Genomic DNA, 9,301 nt, shown 5'->3' with positions numbered 1-9,301 from the left:
AAACCTCTCATGTTTAGCTGTTTTCCACTTTTTCTTCGGTCATTTTAGCCTTTTTGGTCAGGGTGAAGGGAGTATCTGCCATCAAACAAGAAGACAGCCGCATGTAACTACGATGGTGTTTGCTAGTTCACCTTACATGCATTAATTTAATAACATGGTTAGCCTACTCAACGTAAATTACACACGAACAACATGAAGCTACTCACGCAGAGAAGAACGGCTGCTGCTGCCATCATCATCCGTCATCATTCTGCTACACTGGCAGGGCTAGGGGCCAGGACTCTCCTCGTCGGGTTTTTGGGGGATGTTGCTAACTCCGGGTCCGATAACAGGCACCACACCCACAGTAGATGTGCACGGTGTGAGGTCTCGCAGCAAGCTATCAAATACGGCGCATTTCTCGGCTTTTAAAAAAACGCTATGCCTCGCCAGGTGTTTCATCAGATTCGAGGTGTTACCTCCTTTGCACAGTATCACAGTATCAGCTTAAAGCACTTGTTGCAGGCTGCTGAGTTTGCATCTTTTGCTGTGAAGTACAGCCAGACTTCTGATGGCTTCGCCTTGGGCATTTTTAATCTGTAGCTCTGCTCTAAAAGAACGTACGTACCTGGCCCCGCCTACTATCCTCGGAAACGTAAAATGATTGGCTAGAATCCAAAGTGTATGACATCTCAGTTAAAAAAAAAGCACCGAAATAAAGCACCGAAATGTGCGCTGCTTTTCGGTCTGGTTACTACCGTTTATGTCAGAACGGCACCGGATACCGGTACCCATCCCTACTCTTTCCTGATATCCATAGCTGCTACGCAGTGAACGGCAGGAGGCGGTATTTCCCCCTGTATACTTCAAAGACCATCAGGACATTATAGACATCTTCTATTTTATTAATTCTCAACAAAATAATTTAACTTAATAAAACTTAACAGTGAACTCAAAATACTAACATCACTCATAGCACACTAAAACCCTTAGTAACTCTCCAGGGTTACATATATATATATATATATACACATATATATATATATATCTATCTATATACATATAGATATGTATATCTATATATATATGATGATGATGTGAGTCGACCCTTTAAAGACTAGATTTGCTAAGTGGTAAATGTGCAAATAAAATTTTACACACAACTACAAAACCAGCATCACAACTCGGTTCAGTGAGCCGAGGCTGAAGGAAAATCAACGAAATCCTGAGGATGGAGATGCAGATGGAGCTGCATTATTACAAACTATTTCACCATATGAACGTGAGATCTGTGTGGAACAGCTGGCCAGTAAAATTATTTTTCACCATCAGATCCTGAGTCATCTGTGTGCTAATGAACATGATGTTATTGTGTTCTGTGAAGGCTGTCCGAGGCCACAGCTAGGCCTACAGGACAAATTCAACATTACGATTCACACTAGAGGTTTAGCTACTGATCATTTTATTTATCATTAATTCTATTCACCTTCAGCTTTAGCTTTCAGGGCCATCCACCAAGCTGCTGGTGACTTCCCCTATATGCACTGAGCATTTATTTTCCACTCACCATTTTCACTTTTTCATTCTGTAGGTGTTAACATATCTCAACTATACTAGATAGTCTCTATTTTCTCTTCCACTGTTTGTGTTTGTTTCTTTTCACCACCTCAAATATTCGTGCAAGATTGCTTCTCCTCCCTGAGCCTGGTTCCGCCATAGATTTATTAAGGGAGTTTGCCCTCCCCACTGCTTGATTGTATATAAATAAACTTTCAATGTGGGATTTTTTTTTTATTCATGGTCATAACAACAATAACCATTCACATCAAGAAAGTTTAGTTTGGACTTAGGCCACTTCATGACTTTTGTTCGGCACAACAGCAAAGCTGTATTCCAGTATTTACATAATCAAGAATTTATATTTCCATTTCATGAATCAGGAAGATGTGCAAAAGTTGTGATATCTCTGTTGCTTTCTCTTTCTCCTCTCTTGCTTAGCAGAAGTGCTTTAAATCACAAGGTTTACTCACGCCCTCCTTCCCTCCTCCCATGTTCTCAGAGCTGTTCGCAAAAAACCTCTCTGTTTGGTTCAGACTGCAGACAGTCTTCTCTCCAGAGATAAATTCTCTTAAAGTCACATTTTTGGGTGTGATTTTCAGAGGTGGGCAGTAACACGTTATTTGTAACGCGTTACTGTGCTGCAAGGGCGTAGATTTGGTTTTGGCATTGGTGGGGATGGGTGTTTCAACCACCGAACCCCGCCCTGTTTCGTTTTTTTTTTCCTTTTCGTCTTTGCTTCTTGATAAAAAAGAAGAAATATACTTGCCTACATATGCTATTCTACATGCTATTAAACCATTTAAAATTACAATTCATAGTTTTATATGTGAATTATATAATTATGTGTGCCTATGGAAAGAGGCACACATATTACTATTCGTCGGATTTATTATTCTTATTATTATGTGTGCCTATGCCAAGAGGCACACATATTACTATTCCTCGGATTTATTATTATTGTTATTATTATTATTATGTGTGCCTATGCCAAGAGGCACACATATTACTATTCGTCGGATTTATTATTATTATGTGTGCCTATGCCAAGAGGCACACATATTACTATTCGTCGGATTTATTATTATTATTATTATGTGTGCCTATGACAAGAGGCACACATATTACTATTCCTCGGATTTATTATTATTATTCTTCAGTTTCCGCCTGAAATTTTGCAGCGAATCTCGCCCCGCAGTTTTGAGACAAGCTTCATATATGTTACCTCATTTTGTGCGGCTGGATCAGGAATGGTGTGCTATGACTTTTGGTGTTTATGACTATTATAGTTTTTGAAATATTAATATTTTAGTGAAAATTTTCCCGCGCTCCTCTGCCGAACAGTTTTGACAATAGGGTTACATATGTTAGATCATTTTGTGCGGCTGGAGCTGGACTATTATGTTGTGACTTTTGGTGTTTATGACTTTTATAGTTTTTAAATATTAATATTTTAGTGCAAATTTAGGCCAATTCCTCTTTTGGCGCCAAATAAACAGACTTCATTTGTGGTGTGTTGGCTCCATCTTTTGGTCCCATTGAAACAAATTTCAAACTTCATTTGTGGTGTGTTGGCTCTCTCTAGTGGTATGCCGGGAGTGGTACAGCCTGTCTACCCTTATTTGGATACCGTAATGATGACAATATCATTGGCGCGCACAGCCTCGCTGCTTTCAGGAACCATTGGAAGTTTTAAGGTTGCGCGAACCATTGAATAATTACGGTAACCGCAATGCTTTTCATAGCATGCCTCTACCGAGTCAAACAATGGCGGACACCACTTCGTTTTATATGTCTTTTATTCGTGTTTCTAGGTCACAAAATACACTTTTAAGATATTTTCAGGCGAGAATGTAGGTGTGTAAACTTCAAATATCTGCTCGTTTTATCAAGACATCCCATATTAGCGACACTTCTCTTAGGTGTTGCTGATAGCCGGCTAGCTAGCTACCGCCGCTAGCGTATGACGACACTACGCAATGACGACACTATCAATGGCTCCCGTCTCTTCGCCCCTCCTCCGCTTTGAAATTGACCGTAGACGTGATTTTCTAAGACAACGTGGCTATCGTTTAACCGGTAACGCGTCTTTCCCCCCTCTTCCGCTTTGGACTTGAACTTACAGTGATTTTCTGAATTGTTTACTAAGACACACCGTAAGCTTTTACAAGGTAAGTGTATCTCTCTGTCTCTGGTTTGAAATTTAGCTTTGAAAGTGATTTTTTTTATGTGTTTCTTTATCGATTTCTTTGTTTCGGCACGTTCGGCACAATGCTAAAGCCAGTTAGCGGATAGTCGGCTAAGTCGAGCGTTTCCGTCCCTCCTCGGGTTTTGAAATTGACCTTTAAAAGTGCTTTTCTGTGTCTTGACGCTGATATCTACAAAATGACTGCGATTTTATTCCAGTGGTATCGTTTGCAATTGAAACTTTTAAGATGCGACTCTCAAAAAAAATAGCTTCATTGTAGTCGGGTTTCACACCACTCTTTGTCTCGTGGTATTTTGTTGCTGGCTAGTTAGCGGATATTAAGCGTCTCCCGGTTTGAAATTGATTTTGAAAGTGATTTACTATGACAAGGTAAGCGTATCTCTGTCTCTGGTTTGAAATTTAGCTTTGAAAGTGATTTTTTTTTTATGTGTTTCTTTATCGATTTCTTTGTTTCGGCACGTTCGGCACGATGCTAAAGCCAGTTAGCGAATAGTCAGCTAAGTCGAGCGTTTCCGTCCCTCCTCGGGTTTTGAAATTGACCTTTAAAAGTGCTTTTCTGTGTCTTGACGCTGATATCTACAAAATGACTGCGATTTTATTCCAGTGGTATCGTTTGCAATTGAAACTTTTAAGATGCGACTCTCAAAAAAAATAGCTTCATTGTAGTCGGGTTTCACACCACTCTTTGTCTCGTGGTATTTTGTTGCTGGCTAGTTAGCGGATATTAAGCGTCTCCCGGTTTGAAATTGATTTTGAAAGTGATTTACTATGACAAGGTAAGCGTATCTCTGTCTCTGGTTTGAAATTTAGCTTTGAAAGTGATTTTTTTTTATGTGTTTCTTTATCGATTTCTTTGTTTCGGCACGTTCGGCACGATGCTAAAGCCAGTTAGCGAATAGTCAGCTAAGTCGAGCGTTTCCGTCCCTCCTCGGGTTTTGAAATTGACCTTTAAAAGTGCTTTTCTGTGTCTTGACGCTGATATCTACAAAATGACTGTGATTTTATTCCAGTGGTATCGTTTGTAATTAAAACTTTTACGATGCGACTCTCACCGCGTATGAAACAGTAGCTGCGTTGTAGTCGCGTTTCACACTTCTCTTTGTCTGTCTTTATAAGGCGTTAACTACAGCATCCTTTAATACCTCAACTCTTGATTCAGCCAAGGTAAGTGCTCCCTATATTTTCTATGTATGTGTTCAGCTGATATTTAGAAAAAAATAGGTGTGTTTAGGATGTCATTTTATTCCAGAGCTGTTTGTAATTAAAACTTTTAAGATTAGATGGTACAGTGTTTTTACTCCCTTCCAAACAGTAAAGTTCCTCTTTGTCTCTCAGTAGGAAACTTAAACCAGACCGTACAAGGCTACATTTCAGTGTTACAAGCCAATCAGTTTGCTAATTGTTCTGTGAGATTTGTTTGCAAAGTTTAAGGTGTTAAGTAGGACTGTGAACATCTGGGTCTGCTTGCTGCTGGCATTCTGCCAGAGCCCCTGCAACAAGACCGCCTCCCAGCAACGAGACTGCCTGTCAGCCTTGCAAGGTACCCAATTTTCCAATTACTCTATAACAAAACTGTTGTGGGCAACAAGACTGTCTCCCAAGTTTGCAAGCCAATCACCTTGCCAAATGTTCTCGTAAGATTTGTTTGAAAAGTTTGAGGTGTTAAGTAGGACTGTGAACATCTGGGTTTGCTTGCTGCTGGCATTCGACCAGCGTCTCAGCAACAACACTGCCTCCCAGCTTTGCAAGGTAATTACTTTCCTAATTACTGTACACCAAAACGAAGTAACTGTCGTGGTCAACAAATCTGCCTCCCAACTTTCAAGGTAATCACTTTCTCAATTACAATATACAAACTGTTATGGAACTTTACTTAACAAAGCCTTAAGACCGGTAGTGACACTATCAATATGTCTATTTAAAGAAAGAGAGATTTTTTTTGTTCTTGTAGTCATCTTGTCTGTCAATGTATCAGAGGGTTAAAATAACAAATTGCTTGAAATGCCAATAATTAATATTCTGTTTTTATGTTGACATTCTACCAGATGCCGAGAAAAATAAAAGATCCCAGGCACAAAAGAAGCGCTGGAAACCACTTGACCTGGTTGATCCTGCTGTCCCAGTGCTCACTGGCCACAACCAAGATGAGGCAGTCAGTAGTTTTCCATCTGACCAGGTAATGAGGATATGGTAGTGATCACAGACAGTTGAACAGTTTTCAAAACACGTTTGAGACAGTTAAGAACACTTACCCATGCAGTTTAGGATTTTTTGTTATAATGTCACACAACTGGCATAACAGTGCATGGTATACAGAACATTTAAATGAAATGAATGTGTCAGGTCACTTAATGTCTTCTATACCCTTTTTCCTGGGTTAGCAGACGGCACCAGCCAGGTTATCTTTGGAAACAAAGGATAGACCCACCTCCTTATGTTCCCCAGGTACCAAGGTAAATATCAAAAAATATTCCTCTATTAAGAAGTTACAAGGTATGCCCACCCATAGGGCTGCTCGATTATGGCAAAAATGATAATCACGATTATTTTCACTGAAATCTAGATCTCCATTATTTGACAATATTTATTTAACAATAACAATGTATTGAATAATGGCTTTAAAGATTGTCATAAAATAATTTGTTTTTACCTCTTTTCAACCAACGGCAGTCACTCTCCTCTCCAAATAACTTCTGCTTAGCTTTCCGAGCTTCCCTCTGTTAGCTCCTCTTAATTGTTGTGACGCGTGTTCGAAACGCAGAGAGGTGCGCTCGATTTGCCACATGGAGCAGCGGGAGAGAAAAGCACGAGGGAGGTGCTAATAATCGACTCATTCTCTCGACTCCTTTTTAATGATCGTTGAAAACCCAGATTGTAATTTTGATTAAAAGTAGATTCATTGAGCAGCCCTACCACCCATGTGTATAACCGGTCTGTATATATCTGATCTTTGGTGTCTATAACCACAGTTGATATGTAGTCTTTCACTTAAAGCATGTTTGCTAACTCAATTTTGTCTAATTTCTATCCAAAACAAAGGAAAATATGACAAAAGGGTTTTTTTTTTTTTTTGTTGTTGTTTTTTTTTTTATTATATATAGCTCTGAACAGGTAATTCTGATGTGGTAGTGAGCACATATAATATATTATATGCCATGCAGTTCATGCCATGCATTGCATTGTAAAGTGAAATTAAAATGTCAGGTCACTTAATGTCTTAACATTATATTCTTTTTTGCCTGGGTTAGCAGACAGCACCAGCCAGCTTGTCCTTGGAAACGCAGAATAGACCCACCTCCTTATGTCCTCCAGGCAGCAAGGTAAATTTAAAACGGTATTCCTCCATTAAGGATTTATAGTGGACAGTTACATTACCATTAAATGTTAAAGACATATGGTTACATGTTTGCCTTATGTAAACAGTAAGAATTTTGTTGTCTCGCTTCTGTTAGTTTTGTTTAAAGTTTTTAAAGTTACACTCACTTTCAAATTTCTTAGTAGTTATGCAAACAGCTGGAATTTTTTTTATCGCTTTGTAAGTTTAGTAACCGCTACTGTTTCATGTTTTCTTTAAAGTATCCAGTGTTACACTCTATTTCAAATCTGTTAGTAGGTTTTCTAATTTTGATTAACTGTATTATCAGAGTTCCGAAACTCGTCCACCAGCAAAACGAGTCTGGGCAACCGATGATTTCCACATGGCATCAAATTCTCCACCTAAAAAGGTAAGCCTAACCCTATGTATAATCACCGGGATTGATATTTAGTCTTTCACCTTAAGTGTGCTTGCTAACTCGTACTAAATATACTAAAATGTTAGACTAAACATGTACATTTGTCAATTTCTTTCATCAGACTCCTAAAATGCAGACATCTCAACAGCTATTTCTGTCTGTCTGTTTAGCTATTTCTATATCTATTGTTCTGAAAAAACTTTTATACCATTTTATACTTAAAGCTTCAGATAAATTGACATCCACAGTGAAAAGCAGTGCAAATAAATACAAACATGATTTTGTGACACTCATCTTTTCTCAAGATGCATGTCAGTGTATTCTGTTTCAATCACATTTAACCTGTAACTGAATTTTGTGTCATTTCTTTACAAAACGTAACACAACTATGAAACGTGTTTTTATGGCACATGTACAGAACCATCTGGTTTAATCTGAAATCAGTGAATGAATTACATCTAATTTAAGAGCATCTGAGATCCTCTTACGAATAATACGTAAACAGGATTTCCTTTCATATATTTGTATTTAGGCTGCAATTTAGTTGATGTTTGAAGGCCGCAGCAACCTAAAATAGGTACAGGTATGACCTTTGTAAAGGTCATTAAATACTAAACAATAACATGTGTCACCTTTACCATTCCTTGATCAGCCTTTCCACAACACAAATGAAGAACTAGTGACAGAGGAGCTACAGAGCAACGCAGTTCAGCACTTCTGGTGTGTCAGTGCAACTCATTGTCAAAGTGATGAAAGGTACACAGAATTCTCTCGAAATCATCAGTGCACATGTAATGCCCTCACATTCCTGGCCTACCTTAATGAGGAACACCAGTTCAACACAGCCCGACTTGATAAGGTGCTTGAACAGGGAGATGCACTCTACTGTTGGATTAAAACACATCTTCAGCAGGAGAGGCGTTATACGCAAAATCATCTGACCATGGAGGACCTGCCCAAAGAAGTTCATGCTGACATAAACGTCTACAGTGTGAAAATGGACAACATAAGGTATGGATACCTGAAAGCAGCAGACAAAACTTATCAAAGAAAAGATTGGTGGTTGCCTCTTGCTAGTCGCCTTGTATGTCTGTCAACAGATGTGAGCTATGCTTTGCTCATGGTCTCGCCTCAGTGCATTGCAGTTTTCCGTGACAAATCTGGGAGGTATGGATTATTTGATTCACATTCAAGAAGTGCAGCAGGTTTACCCCAGCCAAATGGAACAGCAGTCATGCTCACTTTCACTCATGTGAATGACCTGATCACCCACCTGCATAACCTTTTTCAAAATCAAGGCAGGTATGCAAGATATGAGTTTGTGCCTGTTTCTTTCAAAAGACTCAGCACTCACAACGAACAGCCTGCACAGTCAACTCAAGCAACACCAGGAGCAACAGGTATATCGCCACAAAATGATGAACCACAAATCACAAATCCCACTGTGCAAGTGCCTCAACCAGAATCAGCCCAAACCTACATGACAATGTTAGAAAGTGCTTTAAACCCACAAGAAGACAAAATGGCTTCAAATCAAATTTGTGAACATCAACTTGAAACATCTGTTGATCCAACAAGCAACATCCAAACAGAACAACAAGAAAATCTTGAACTCAATAATGAAAGAGATAAAGTCATAGATAAACCCCCCCAAAAAGCAAGAAATGTGTGCAGATTAAATAAACGACGTCGTGGGAAAGCTATTCGTCAAGCTCAAAGTCACAAGCAGCATGTAAAAGCTAAAGAAAAATCTTCATCTGAAGACTTGGCAAAGAAGATAAACAAAAAAAGACACGAAAAGGAACGATATGCCTGCTTTTCT

The sequence above is a fragment of the Oreochromis aureus genome, linkage group 3 (assembly GCF_013358895.1).
Source record: "Oreochromis aureus strain Israel breed Guangdong linkage group 3, ZZ_aureus, whole genome shotgun sequence".
Taxonomy (NCBI): domain Eukaryota; kingdom Metazoa; phylum Chordata; class Actinopteri; order Cichliformes; family Cichlidae; genus Oreochromis; species Oreochromis aureus.
Note: the sequence above shows the minus strand (reverse complement) of the source record.